The sequence below is a fragment of the Sphaerodactylus townsendi genome, linkage group LG02, assembly GCF_021028975.2.
Source record: "Sphaerodactylus townsendi isolate TG3544 linkage group LG02, MPM_Stown_v2.3, whole genome shotgun sequence".
Classification (NCBI taxonomy): domain Eukaryota; kingdom Metazoa; phylum Chordata; class Lepidosauria; order Squamata; family Sphaerodactylidae; genus Sphaerodactylus; species Sphaerodactylus townsendi.
In genome coordinates, this window is record NC_059426.1 from 129,948,176 (window position 1) to 129,962,759 (window position 14,584).

At 44.4% G+C, this 14,584-nt stretch overlaps 1 long non-coding RNA gene across 1 annotated transcript; it reads right to left on the minus strand.

Annotated features, from left to right (window-relative positions):
- Positions 1-679: 679 nt before the first annotated feature.
- On the minus strand, positions 680-14,297 carry LOC125426140. Its single transcript, XR_007243504.1, has 2 exons — positions 13,689-14,297; positions 680-1,204 (listed from the first exon to the last, which is right to left on the minus strand). It is a non-coding gene; the product is annotated as an uncharacterized LOC125426140 (long non-coding RNA).
- Positions 14,298-14,584: the final 287 nt, after the last annotated feature.

The window sequence follows — 14,584 nt, forward strand, 5'->3', positions numbered from 1 at the left end:
TTGGTGTTATAGAAGCACAAGAGACATTTCAGCTTTTGACAGGTCCATCTTGGGGATTGGGGAGGACATAAGGTTATCCTTTTCCAAAGTTATTTGACATCTGTGTTTCCCCTTTTGCAGTGTTTTGACATGGGTTAATTGCTAGCCTTGCCCAGGCGAGTAGATGCTATTAAACACAGTACTACAAGAAGTTATGCTATTCTTTTGCTTCAAGGACCAAGTACCACTTCCAGTTCATTGTCATTTTGATGTCATTGTCAGCTTTGGGATGATCTCATTTGACCTGGTAGGGATGCCTCATCAGAATTACTTCAACAAGGAAACCATGTTGGACACTAAGCAACTGAGAAAAAGTGAAGCAACGCTTAGGTTTTTTAAATTAACATATTAACTAGCAAAAAATCCAGTTATTGGTACATTAGAATTCTATGCTAAGCATTATTCCCATCTGGCTCTGTGGGTTCATCAATATTTTAAAATATTCTGTTTCAGCAAAATTTCCAAATAATACACAAATACCAATACTTTATTCATGTTTAAAGCAGAGCAATAATTGTGATTTAAATTGCTGACTTGGCTGTCTCTCAAGATAGTGATGCTCTCCTGTATTCCATCTAACTGAACTAAACACTTGTAATGTATGGGATTATATCATTTGGGGAAAAAAACACAGAGATCATTTTCAATAAATACAATTTTATTTCAGTACCTGTATCAAAACATGAGCCACTTGCTAAAGTACTGAGGGCATCTATACCTCACCTTTCTACCAATAATGGCCAGCCAGGTGGCTTACAAAGCAGTAAGAACACACTAGAATAAGCATTTGCAATGAAAACTTTTTTAAAAAAATGGAATTAACTTAATGAACTCAGTGAACCCAAACAGTTTTTCTTCCTATTGCTGATGTTGCCAAAGAATGGGGAGAGGGTGACAAAATATTGCTAGGCCAGCCTGCTGAAAGCCCAGTGAGTACAGCAGCTGTTTTCCTTACAGATGCTACAGTGAGTGTGGTGAGTGCATAAACTTTTCCTGAAATGTTTACTGAGAACAACATAGCTGGAGGGGCGTCTCTCACCCCAGACCATAGTTCTTAAAGCAATGCCATCTTCTTCCTCTACAGCACTGCTGAATCACCGGAGGAGAGGGAAATGGTCACAGCTGACAAGTCTTCATCCCATATGGTTGTGTCGCCAACATACCACTGTGTGAAAATAAATAGAGCAGTTTACTTTACAGGAAGGGGGTTCAGCCTAGGCCACAGCAGCAATCCTTTCTGCACTGTTTCCTCCCTTGACCAAGTGGCAGGAAGCATTCAATGGCAAGGGGCACACCAGCTTCCCATTCTCTGCAAGTCTCATGCATAGAGTATCCATGAAGCAGAACATTGCCAGGTGGGGAATGCTCTGTTCTGTAATGTGCAGTTCAGCCATGCATAGGCAGAGTGAACTGGACTGAGTCACTGATATTGAAGTACTGTTAAATTATGGCTTGCTTTTAAAGCTAACTGAGCAAAGGTAAAGCAAGACCCCCAAACAGTCAAGGAACTGTATTTTTAAAAAAATCAAATCAAATGTGATCTTTTATCACTTTATAGTCTGCAGATGTCCAACTGTATACTACATTGAAAAAATATATAAACATGTAAATTTTCTTTGTTTATGACATACATAATATTTTTCTAATATCACAGAAACTATAGCCACAATTTGCAAGGATACAGCCAATCAAATTGCTATTGATTTGGTGATGCAGTCCTTTGATATTCTCATTCTTTAATCTCATTCATAAAGCTGCTTTGCATTTTTTCAAACTGTCAATGATTTGTGACTCATAAATATTCCACTCTAATTTGCACTTACCTTTTTTGCATTCATGCTTACTTGCACTAAGTCTCTGCATATGCTATTTTACTTTATTTTTATTTGCATCACAACCAGGAGTTTTCCTAGTTCTATTCACTACTTCGCCTGCTAGTATCAAGATGCCGATGATAGCCTCAGTCATTCACTTATCATCCTGATCTTAAACATACAGTTACATCAAGGTAATTAGTCCTGTAGATTTCAACTCAACTTGGTTCTACCTTAAGTGTGTTTAAGACTCCCACTCCACTTAGCATTCCTTCCAGTGTATCATAAGTTAGTTAAAGGGTCAAAATGTACCCCTACGAAACCGTTAATCTGATGGACAAATGCTTTCATTTATACCTTCTACTGCTTCAACTGAGGTGCTCCCAACTTTGATTTAATAGTAAGTTTAAAAGGTGTGTTTTGTCAGACAAAATTGTTTCTACAGCATCTAACAAAAGTTAAATGGATGCTATCTTAGGCTGATTCCGCATGGGCCAAAAACAGCGGTGTGAAAACGATGTGAAAACAGTATAAACCCTTTTACACCATTTTAAACGCTTTTACACCGTTTTCACACTGCTGTTTTTGGCCCATGCGGAATCAGCCCTAGTTATCCTGCAATAGAATATTTAAGACCATTTTTTTGTAAATGGAGATAGGCTTGCCCATGATTTTTAAAAGGCTAAAAGCGTAGTGGTAATCCCACCCCACCCCCACCCCCATATTGCAGAGAGGAACTTTTTCACCAATGTATTTTTAATCCAGCTCCTTCCCCAAGCCATGCAGAAATAAAGGTACCTATTTAGATCCCCTAGATTTTAGCTTGATGCTTCTGGAGGGGGATACAATTGAGGGGAAAGGGAGGAAGGGTTAACTAGAGCCTAAAACATAGCCTAAAACATCAGTGAAACTTCTTTGGTTGCTTATAACAACAACCAATAGGTGGGCTAATCAAAATATGACTCTCACACACACTCCCATTCTGAACATTCATTATAGTAACCACTCATTCTTTCTCAACAGCTAGAACAGCCAGACCAGATTTTCACACATAGCAAAATGAGGCAAGGTAACATTCTTGAACCCCTCTTCCCCAGTATTCTTGGTCTCATGAGAGGGGCATGCTTCATGATATTTTTCTCATTTCTTAATGATTCAGGTCATCTATCCAATCAGAATTCTCCACAAAAGCTGTGATTTTGTCAGGGTTCACAATACTAAGCCAAATGATATTTTGATAGATCTTCACGTTCTTTTCACTCTCATATTTTTATTATAATGAGTTAGCCATAGTAAAAGTGTGCTTATTGGCATTACAACACCACTGGGCTGATGTTTTAACAACAAAACCATACATACAGGTGAATGAGATCAGGCGCATAATCTGAACAAACTGAAGTATTTTAAAGTCCCAGTGATTTGATGGAATTTAATATGCATTACATTTCTTCCAGTGAAATCAAATCTAAACATACTTTATTTGGATTGGATGTATTTGTGAATCAAAAGGATACATTCACAAAGGCTATATCCATATGTTTAAAATAAAGAATTAGGGCAGGATCCAGCCAGTGAAGCACAACATAAAAGTTCCCTTGTAGCATGTGCAGAAATCTCCCACTGGGATCAGTGGAACTATGCCCAGCCCAAGAATTGGCAACCAACACAGGGTAAGTGGAAAGGAGACATAAAGTCTGTATTCAATATTATCAGTTAATATAGTTCTACTTTTATATAGATTTTACACTTTAACCAAGATCGTGCAGCTAAATTGCACAGCTCAGCTGCTGTCTATAGAACAAAGGTTAGTGAGTCAAGTGTCCTCCAACACCCAAGGAAAGTTTTATCCACCATGACATATCCCTAGAAATGTCATCTTATGATGGCAATATGGCCTCAAGGTGAGTGTATAGGACATGATTTCTAATGTGTATGCTTTCCTGTGGCTTAGCTATACATTTGGTTGCTTATGTTAGAGCTAATCAACAATAACAATCACAAAATTATTTGTAACCACACATGAACTTTATAAGAAGTTTGCATGCACCCCTTTATATTAAATGTATTGACATTATTATATACATGATGATAACTGAGTTTATTGTTTATCATTTATTTATCATCCCAAGTATGGTATAATCTGGTGGCAGATGAATTCTGCTCAAGTCAGCATTGGTAAATATGTGCCAGACCATTCTTTTTGTTCGCATGATGCACTACTTGCATATTTAGCCTAAACTCAGCAATGAATGTTTTCCTTTCTGCAAATAAAGGCTGAAAATGTCAGAGTGAGTTGTATATTTGAACATGAAATGAACAAATACTCCCTGCACACCCAAAGATCTAGCCATGCTTTCCTATTGGCATGCCCATTTCCATGTTCAGAACCAAACCCGAATTATTTTGGAAGTGGAAGAATTGGAATGCCGTCTTCATACAGGCAAGGAAATGCCTGTCTAAACATATGACTGTGTCATGAATCTGACATGAATGGACCCTTTCTGAGAATCTGTGTGGACTACAGAATCTGTTTGTTTGCTTCCCTTCAGATGGGCTCAGGGTAGCTTACAATAGTTTGACCAACGTATTAAAAACAACAGTTGCCATCCATACAAAATCCCAGCACCTTAGTTATTACAATAACTTGACCAGAGCGTGAATAAATCAACAAAAAAAAAATAGAACTGCTAGACTAAGTTCAAAGAAAAACAAAGGGGGGGGGGCAGAAAAAAGGAATAAGGAAGGGGAAAGGGAGGCCAGCCAGCTGGATACTGTTGTACCTTTAACCTTATGCCTGGTGGAACAACTCCATTTTGCAGGCCTTGCAAAATTGTTATAGGTCCCATACTTGAAAGAATGTTCCACCAGGCCAGGGCCAGAGTCAAAAAATTTCTGGCCCTGGTTGAGGACACCTGGTACCAGGAACCACCAGTCAGTTGGTATTTGCAGGGCAGAGAGCCCTTTGGGGGACATATTGGGAATAGAGGCTGTTTGACATGGACATAAGTCCTAACTCTTCCAAGAATTTTTTAGTAACCTTGAACAGTTTCTCATGCAATCTACACTTCCATCAAATGGGCATTATTGTAAGGATTAATGTAATAAAGTAAAACATTCTGCTCAAATATTTAGGAATAATCACCCAAACAATTATGATTTCATCACTTTCTGAATGTGTTGCATGTTTTATATGCTCCCCATTCATCGTAAACTCCATAGAAATGATACCTTATCTTCTTCATATTCAAATGGAAAAGAACTAAATAGCAAATAAAAAGAAAAGCTGGTTGTATGAGCAACCCACTCTCATTAGACCTTCCTTAAGCGTGCCAGTCCATCTGTATGGACACTTGCTGCAGTGAGGTATCCTCTGCTGTCTTCCATTGGGATGAATTGTCCTCCTTCTGCCATTGCTCTGATAACAGCAAGACAAGTCTTTACACTTCCACTGAAGTCAATGGAATTTAAGGAACCTTACCCCGAGCAGGATTTTAGTCAGAGAATTTGTGCCTTGCTGCCGAAATAATTCTCACATAAAGGAAGAGATGTATTTCTGCTTTCTGGGGACCTGTGTTAACTTGCGTTCCTAATGAGAGATTCCTATTGAAAGTAACATTCTGCAAAGAAGTTAGGTGTTTCAGAAAGACCAAAGCAAATATTCCCCTCGCTCATTTTCTAATTCCTGAGTCTTGCAGATGTACTGTTGGAACCCCATTGTACCTACTGAACCGCTGGACTTTTAGATCCAATATTTATCTTGAAAGATCTGAAATGATTTTGCTCAGCAAATCAGAAGCATTTCCTTGTCAGCATCCCTGCTCTGCTCAGCTCTGGGAAATCTGTACCAGGGGAAATGCCAGGTTGAAACTTTCTGGAAAAACCATGTTGCAGGGGAAAGCAGTGAATAACTTAGTCGAAGAGGAAAATGAAACATATGTTTATAGGTAGTAAAAAAAGTTCTGTATCTGTATTAATTATCCCACAGAGGTAACAGGGTTGCAGCTATTCTCAGTTCTGACTAACACCAGCAGATAGCAGTAAATGTGAGAGCCCCCAGACATTTGTCAGAGCTGTTGCTGGGACGGGCCTTGTTTTGTTTGCAATAGTCAATGTAGTAGTAAGAAGATTTCCCGCAATTTGGCTATAGATATGCGATCAAGTTTCTCCGCTCTTCCTTAACTAACAGGCCAAATCAAACGGTATTGTAGGTGAGCACTTGTCTACTCGACCAGACATTTAATGAAAAGGAAAAGTTAATTCAAGGGATTTCCCTCCTCTGCCTCCCCCCACCACCACGTGCATGTTTATCTGAGGACACAATCCTTCCATCAAGAGTCATTAGGAAGGTGAGGCAAAGAGGTCGTAAACTACCTTTGCCTTGCGGGAGAGGAGGGGGAAGAACTTTGTACTTTAATCGCTTAGTCTCCTGAGCAAATAAAGGGGGGGGGGGATTTTTGCCCAGATGTGTTGATTCCCTTGTGTCTAGTTCCTAGAAAGTAGGCAAAAAGGCAACAACCAGCGGTAGAGGGAATGTGATTGCGAGCCGCTTTGAGACACCTTAAAGGGAGAGAAAAGCAGAGTATACCAACCAGCTCTTCTTCTACTACTATTATTACTACAGAACAGGCTTAGGTAGTCTGACTCCACTGAGTTCCAGCTCTGCCTAAGTGGAATTATAGGGAGGAAGAGAGAGGTCTCGTTTAGCATAACCCTGTAGCAGGGGGGCAGAGAAAAGCGTGTCCGCTGACTTTGCCGCCTGCCCAGTGTTTTGCAGCTGCCGTCTTTGCGCATCAAGGCCTGCGATCCGGGAATGAAATTACCCCAGCGGTGGGGGGTGGGATGGGGGGGGGGCGTCAGTCAAGCCCCTGCCTCAGTGTGCGGCTGCCAAGCCGCGGGGAGAAGCCCAGGCCGCCTTTGCTGCCACCCAGCGCACGCATCTATTGAGTTTGTCAGGGATCATCAAATGGGCATCGATTATGCAGAGAGCCATTGATCATCCCAGGACTGCTTACTGCAGAAATGGGAAAGGTTAAAAAGGAAACTGGCCTCCTGCCTACGTGACACGAAGTCATTAGGTAAATGAGGTATTCATTCGGGCTGTAATCAAGGTCAGGTGGATTTTAACCCCCCCCCCCCCACACACACACACACTAAAGTCAGCCTTAAGCTTCGAGGGCGGGGGGGGGGGGCATCCCCTACCTTAGCCAAAGTTCCTTGAAACGACCTGATGCTGGGCGAGGGGCGGGGGCCCACCCGAGTCATTCACCGAAAGTCGAAAGTCGTGTTTTAAAAATCCCAGCTGCGGCCCGACGGCTTCCCACGCCCCGTTCTCTCCCTCACCCGTCGGAGCAGAATCCGTCAGATTAAGAAGAAAGGGTGGGGAGAGATATATTTATGCACATATTTATCCCCTCTAATTAGAGAAATTAATCCTCTTATAGCTAAAAGGTAACGTCAGAGGCATCCCTTTGATGTTTAATGGCATCATTCGGGGTCCGCACTGCAGCTGATTAGGGGCGTAATTGTTGTTAAACGCTTTACAAGCGGCTCCGCGTCGGAAACCGAAGGGACGGGACGGGCGCCGGACGGGCGCTTTCGACGGTCCCTTCCTTGATTCGCTTGACTTTCCTTTATTGTCACAGAATACAAAAGGGGAGAAGTGCCCCCCACCCCAGTCCTTGAAGCTCAAGGGAGGAAAAGAGCCCGAAGTTTGTCAGCCCCTCGGGCTGCTGGATGCCTCCACCGTCCTAGTGGGCCATCGTCACGGAGACTCGGATGTTTATATTTTTATCTTCGGGCTGTCCGCAACACCTACGCGGATAGGGATGGGGGAATGAGAGCGAGCGCCGGCGGCCGATCTCTCTTCTCCCGGCGATCCTGGGCGCAAAGAAACTATCCGGGGTTGGAGGTTCCCAACCAAAGTCAATAAAGCATTATTAGGGTGTGAAGGGTGAAGAGTGATGCACTTCTTAATTTACATAAGGAGGGGACAGATCCTTTTCCGATCTATGGGGACAGCTTTGCAGTTTGAGTAGCCAGAATATTGTTTTGTCAAAAGGGGTGGTCGCGAAAGGCTTTCGAGTCACTGCACAGACCTCTCCCGCCCCGTCTGAAAATAAAGAAGCCCCAGCGCCCATCTGCAAACATAAATGAAACTTTTTTCGGGGGGGCCCCCCCCCCCCCCCCGCAATCTGTAGGTTTCTCCGCGTCAGGAAACTTTGTTTTAGAATGATCGGCCTCTGAGGTGATGAACTGTATCAACGGATCTAGGATGACCCAGAAATTCAAGCAATTAATGCCGGCCCCGATGTGCCCTGATGCGAACAGGTCCCACGCGCACTTACTTAGAAGTAAGTCACGCTGATTAGGTTCCTGAAACGTTCATTCAGTCGAGGTCCTGCGAGGCTAGGTCGACGTTAAAATACCTGCCCAAATCAAAATTCTCGCAGCAGCCAGGCCCGCTCCATGTGCCCCGATGGCCCTTTCAGAGGCCACACAGGTGTACTTGGGCTTGATCTGTGGGGCTTATTGGCCTGTCACCCCTCCCCCCCCCCCGGTTATTTCTTCCCAGAAACAAATGATTAGTTGGAAATAAGCCGAATTTTTGCACCCGGCCTCGTAAGACAAACTTATGGGCAATGAGGTTTAAGGCAAAATCTCCTTGAACCAGAGTCAGTTCGATTTAAGATGCTTCCCCCGATTGTTGCGGTTCACAACCGCCGGGACTTGGCCAAAGTGGCTGCAACCTTACAAGGCGTCGGTTTTAGCGGAAGGCGAGACGGGAGGTGCTTTCATCACGTCGCCAAGCCAAGGGCGCCACGACCCCCTTTTGGATTGGTAAATTAAGCAAGAGACCCGGGAAGGAAAGAGGGTTTAAGGTCACCGTACCGAAGCTCTGCTTTGGTTTCAGCAAAGGAAGCCTAATTCCTTGCATTAAACTGACACAGCCCCCCCCCCCCCCGCGAGTTAGGGAAAGGAGTGTGGGAGATCGGGTGGGCAGGAAAACTGAAGGGGGGGGGAGATTTTATGTAAATGAGCAACACCGAAATGTATTACAAATCCACTGTAATAAACCTGACAGTTTTGACAGTATTGACAACATAAATATACGTTGGAACACTGCACTTTCAGACACTTAAGCCGAGGAAGCAATAAAAAAAGATTCGACTACAATATTTCAAATAATCGACATTGATGTTTTGATACATCATTTTAATACCTCCAATCGATTCCTCCCTTCTCTTCCTCCCACCTTCTTCTGTGTGACGGGTCAATTTTAAGTAAAAATCCACCGCAATTATTTACGCTATTGCCAATGACGACCTAATAACTGTTTTCAATTAATTACAGGAGAACGAAGCATTGGGAGAACTAACCGGCCATATATTGTGTCGTAAAGTCCTTCTACGAGGGAACACAATAACCGGCCTCTATACTGCAAGCTCTTTGCACGGTGGATTTTTCTTTTTTTGCGGGGGGGTGGGGGTGGGGGGAGATCCACAGCGCGACCCCAGAAAGGAAAGTCGAGATCGCCTGAAACTGCAAAAGTCTGGCCAGAAATCCCCGCCGGTAATTTTGGGCTGCGCCCCCCACTCCAAGCTCTTTTGGTTTATTTTCTTTATACAAGTTGGGACAGATGGTTCAGGGTGGGGCCCTGTGGTGAGCAGCCCCAGGGGATTGCGGGCCGTTTGCATGAGTTTCGGCAGGGATGCCGGAGGATTTCCACTCTGGTCTAGCTTGTCCAGAACTGGAACCGTTAAGTTCGGCAGCCGGACCCATACCTGTCTTCAACCCACTCAAGTCTGTGGGACATTATTGCCTTCTGTCCAGGAGCTTTTGCTAACACGGCTACTGGGCGAGTTCTGGGGTGTCTTGAAGTTTAGAATTTGTCACGAAATAGTGCCCCCCCTTCTCCTCGCATCTATATCTATTCCAAATTAATTCTATTCCCAGCAAAACGGAGCAGATTGCTACCGAACCTTGGCTAGAACTGGGTGCCTCATCATGGCCTTCCCAGTCCCCACTCCCTGGGTTGTGTGGCAAGGGATTTCGCTTTCAGTCCTGGGTGCCGACTCGGAGGCAGGGTACTGCTTCGGACCCAGCTTTGGCTTTGCTCAGAAGCGGTTTGGACCAGGAGGCGACTTCAGTCCGACGAGCGGGGAAGATGGGCAAGGGTGATGAGCTCGAAGCGCATCGCTTGGAAACAGGCCCCACGGAAACGCACCGGGGGGTGGGGGGGAGAGATTTCCCAAAAGGCGACGAGTTTAGGATAAGGGGTGTTGTTCTGTAAATTTCCTTCGTACACGGTTGCATCGCAAAATTCCTACCGAGAATTTAGGATTATGAGAAAGTCAGCCACACCCACAGGGAGTCTTAAAAGTGTGTGCGTGTGTGTGTGTGGAAATCAACCCGAGGAAGTGTGTCTCTCTTCAGACTTTTTGTGGTTAACGACGTTAAGCATCGCGGGCAGAGCCCTTTTAACTATTCGGAGAGAGAAATCTGCCGAAGAGCTGCGAGGAAACCGCACACTCCGAAAGGGTTGGAGTCCCGCCAGATAGCGCTAGAGGGCTGTTTATTGAATCGCTGCTTCAGTTCCGTAGGATCTTTACAGAATACACAGGAGAGATAAAGAAATAAGGGGGGGGGGGGGAGAGAGACTTACTCTACAAGTGCCGTTTTAATTCCTAGAGGTGTTTGAGGAACGTAATAGAGACTTGCAAGTGAATAAAGAAACTGGAGTTCTTGTTGATTTTGAAAAATGGGGGGGGGAGGGAGAAACGGAGGCAGGGTGCGAGAAGTTAACAGGTAACGTAATGAATGTCCTCCTAATCCAACTTTCAAAGATCGCAATCATATAGCTCGAGAGGTCAGGAAAAGTTCACTCAGATGGGGTAGCATTGCCTTGCCGGAGAGAAAGGCTTTCCGCTAAGTAAGAGGTTGGTGAAATCCAAAGAAAAAGGAAAGAGAAGGGAGAAAAAAGGGAAATTGGCATTAGAGGTTAATGAAGAGCCAGAGGAACAGACGGACCAGAATATCTTCACTATTTCAATTCAGTATGTAGCTTCGCACTGATGGAAGATATATATGATGGGCCATTTGCAAAACCGAATATTGGAGCCCAGCAGGAAAAAAGAAAACGTTACAAAAACTTCTAGTGAAATGGTTTACAAAAACTTGAACAAAATGTCCAAAGACTGAGTTTCGGTGCAACTAAAACGCAGCGATTTCAGTCAGACAAAGAAATGGAGTGTAAGCCGGCTTTCCTGTCTCCCTTTTCAGGCGCTGGTATTCATAATCAAGTAGTTTGCTTTAAGTGGGTTGTTGATAGGACTCAAGAGCATGTTTAGGATGTAGAAAGTAAAAATAGCTTATGCCGGCTATAAAATTAAAACAAACACTGTCCGTTTCCTGACTGGTAAGGAGAACCTGGCGTGCAAAAAGAACGTGAATAGCTTAAACTATTTTGAACAGTTTTTATCAATACGTCTGGTTCATTTCTTGCAATTTAATCTAGGGGAAAGAGATATAAAATCCAAAACAGTTCATATTTCTCCAGATAGGGAGGTATGTTTCACGATTCAATTTGCATAATCCCCAAAAATAAATACTTCATCTCAGCAAACAAATAAACATTGAACAAAGTTACAAACAAGCTTACGGCTGAAGTTATTTGTACCTCCAGCGAGGCGTCGATTGTTCTAACAGATGTAGAAAGGCTAAGAGGATTTAAACCACGCGAATTTAATAAACCAGATTAACTACATGCACTTTCCACAGTTAGAGACCCCCAACTTAATAGAGTCAGAGTATCTATTAGAACAGATAAATATCTATCAGAGGGGAAAGATTTCCAGATAGTGGTGGACTGATTAAATTTGAACTAGTCTCGCCCCCCCCCCCCCACAATGTCCTGCCAGGGAGAGAGAGAGGAAGAAAGAAAGAAAGAAAGAAAGAAAGAAAGAAAGAAAGAAAGAAAGAAAGAAAGAAAGAAAGAAAGAAAGAAAGAAAGAAAGAACTCTCAGGAATGCTAGCAAAGTGAAAACCTGAAATAAAGAAATACATTTCGAGAATCCAATATATTACCTGTTGGGGAATTCCACACTGTCAAAAAGCGAACAAAACTTACAAGACACTCTAATGGTGTTCCCAGAAAATCTGGTTGTTTGAAAGTGACCCTGGAGGTTTAGAGGGTTTTCTCTTCTATTCCAAGGAGGCGATTTGAGAATCTGAATGGAAGAGGTTTCAGCACCCATACTTGTTCTGGCGCACTTGTAAAATGCGATTTGGAGAGGATCTTTAGCCTACTGATTGTCTCTGTATTGTTTTTCTTGAAACGGATCTTTTGCCTTAATGAATCCTCACACAGCTGGACAGCTCCTTCTCGGACACTGAGAGTCCTAACCCCCAACTGACCCCAATTTGACACCACAAGATGAAATTTTACCGCCTGTTAAAACCATTTCCAGCCTAGGCCAAAAAGGGGGGAGGGAAGGGGGGGAGCTGACTGTTGATGGAGACGCGTTTCCACACTGGACACCTCGTTTCTTTTGGGGGGACTTTAGGGGAAGAGAAGGCACGGATGCTTCACTTCTCTTTCGCTTCGCTCTAGGACAAGCCTTCGATGGGCCAGGGAATGTGGGAAATCATTTAATCCCACTTTGCAAAACCATTTGTAAAATGAGTGAAATCCCACCAGCCCACTAAACAGCCCCCTCAAATGTTAGCAAGCCCCCCCCCCCCTTTGCTTCTCACTTGCCTGCGGAATTTCGAAGGCAGGCATTTGGCGCTGGCGAAGAGAAGCGCAGGTTTGGACGCAGGCTGGAGGTGAAGCATTCTTGGAGTCTCAGCTGGCCACTCCAGAGAATTAGCCGATTTAGCAGGATGGTGTGGGATTATTCTGCCTCTTTATTTTAAGCCTCTTCCCAGACACAGGAACGCCATCAAACTGACCGTACTGTAGATATTTCTTTTACGTTTTCTAGGTAACTTCGAAATCCGGGTGGCATTCCAAAAGCGAAAAAGAACACCAGACGCGCTTAATGGGAGGAAGGGGTGGGGGCCAGAAAGCCTTTCAGAATGTAAACATCAGTGTTTACACTGTTGAATTTTCACCTTTCTTTTCCTTTCCTTTTTTTTTTTAAAAAAGCTATTTAGCCCTAAATCTGAGCCTTATTTGGAACAGTCTTGTGAATTATGTTACAGAAGCCCAGTGAGACAGCAAACATACTTTCTTTCCAGCCCACTCCAGTCTTGGGATATACATGACTATCCTTGGAATGGGATTGTTTCAGGAGTCTATTCTAGACTGTTCCCTCCACCCCACCAGGGCTATCTGTCTAGAGAGAAACACGTTATCCCCTGCAGGGTAGGTGCTGGCTGTTTTACTGGGAAACAAGTTTCAAATGTGTCCTGGACGGCGGGATTGTGTTAGCTGTTTCCCCAACAAAGCAATTCCCAAGGAATGTAAGAAACTGACATTTTCGGGAAAGTGGGGAGGGGGAGCTTTAGCCAGTCCCATTCACTGACGAGTAGATCTCTTTTAAAGAAATCTGTTGGAAGAGTCCAGCTGCAAAAGTAGGAAAGGATTTGCATAACCTACTGCTCTGTAGGTCTCCAGGCACCACAAGGATTAACCAAGTATTCCTTTCTGTGACTATTTTGAACCGCCTTGCCGATTTATGCGGCAGGATAGAAAACACCGCCGAATAATAAAGGCTCTTCTCTTCTTCCCCCCCCCCTCCCAGTCCCCCACCTCCAAGCCGCCCTTTGCCAAAGGAGACCCGCGTTAAGCCGCGCTGGAAAGAGAGCTGCATAGGGGAGGGAGGTTTGACTCACCTTTTCGTCGAGTCCCGGGCAAGTCAGCCACGGAGCAGAGCCGTCGCTCTTAAGAATGGCTTTAATCTTGGAAGAGGTCCTCTAGAGGAAAAGGAAGGGGGGAGGGGGCGAAGGGGGGGGTCAAGAAAAGGGGAGAAAGCCCGCACACCGGCTCCAGCTTGCTGGGCTCTAGACGGCGTTCAAATCGAGCGCGCAGGAGCAGCTCCAAGTCCCGGCGCTACTTTGCAGCTTGCTTGCCCCGCTGCGTGCGAACGGCGCGCCCTCGGCGGCAGCTTGCTTGGCGCAGCGCGCTCGGGAGGCGCGGAAATGCCCAGTGGCGTTTGTCAGCCCGCTCTCCACGCTATCTTTCTTTATATGCGAGGGCTGATTTCCCGCAGACATCATTGTTATGATGGCTCATTTAATCAAACTGTTTAATTGCTCCGGTAATCACTATCATCATCACAGGTACTCAATCATTCATCATTTTGGAGGGCTTTATTGACCTCCGGAGCACATTCCCTTCGCCCATTAAGATCGGGACAAATTTCTAGAGCCACCCGTTCCACCCCTCCCCCCATGTTGATTTTTGTTCCTCCCCAACTTTCCCGTGCTTCTACACAATCTCTCCCTCACCCCAACTCATTCTCCCTCTTCTGTTTCAGCAGCGGTTTTTGTTTGTTTGTTTCTTAAAAGCCCAACAGGCCACATTCGCAACTAGATGCATAATCATTGATAAATCCCACTATTAACGGGATGGTCTGGTTTAGATTTCATGTGCAGGGAGCGTGAACGAAGGCGAGGGGGGGGGGAGTGCAAAACTGCAGCAATCAATAGTTTGACCATCGCTCCTCCCCTAAACTTCAAGCATTCCCATGATTGATGATCTCGGGTAGCTTTAGTAATTGACTGCTTTG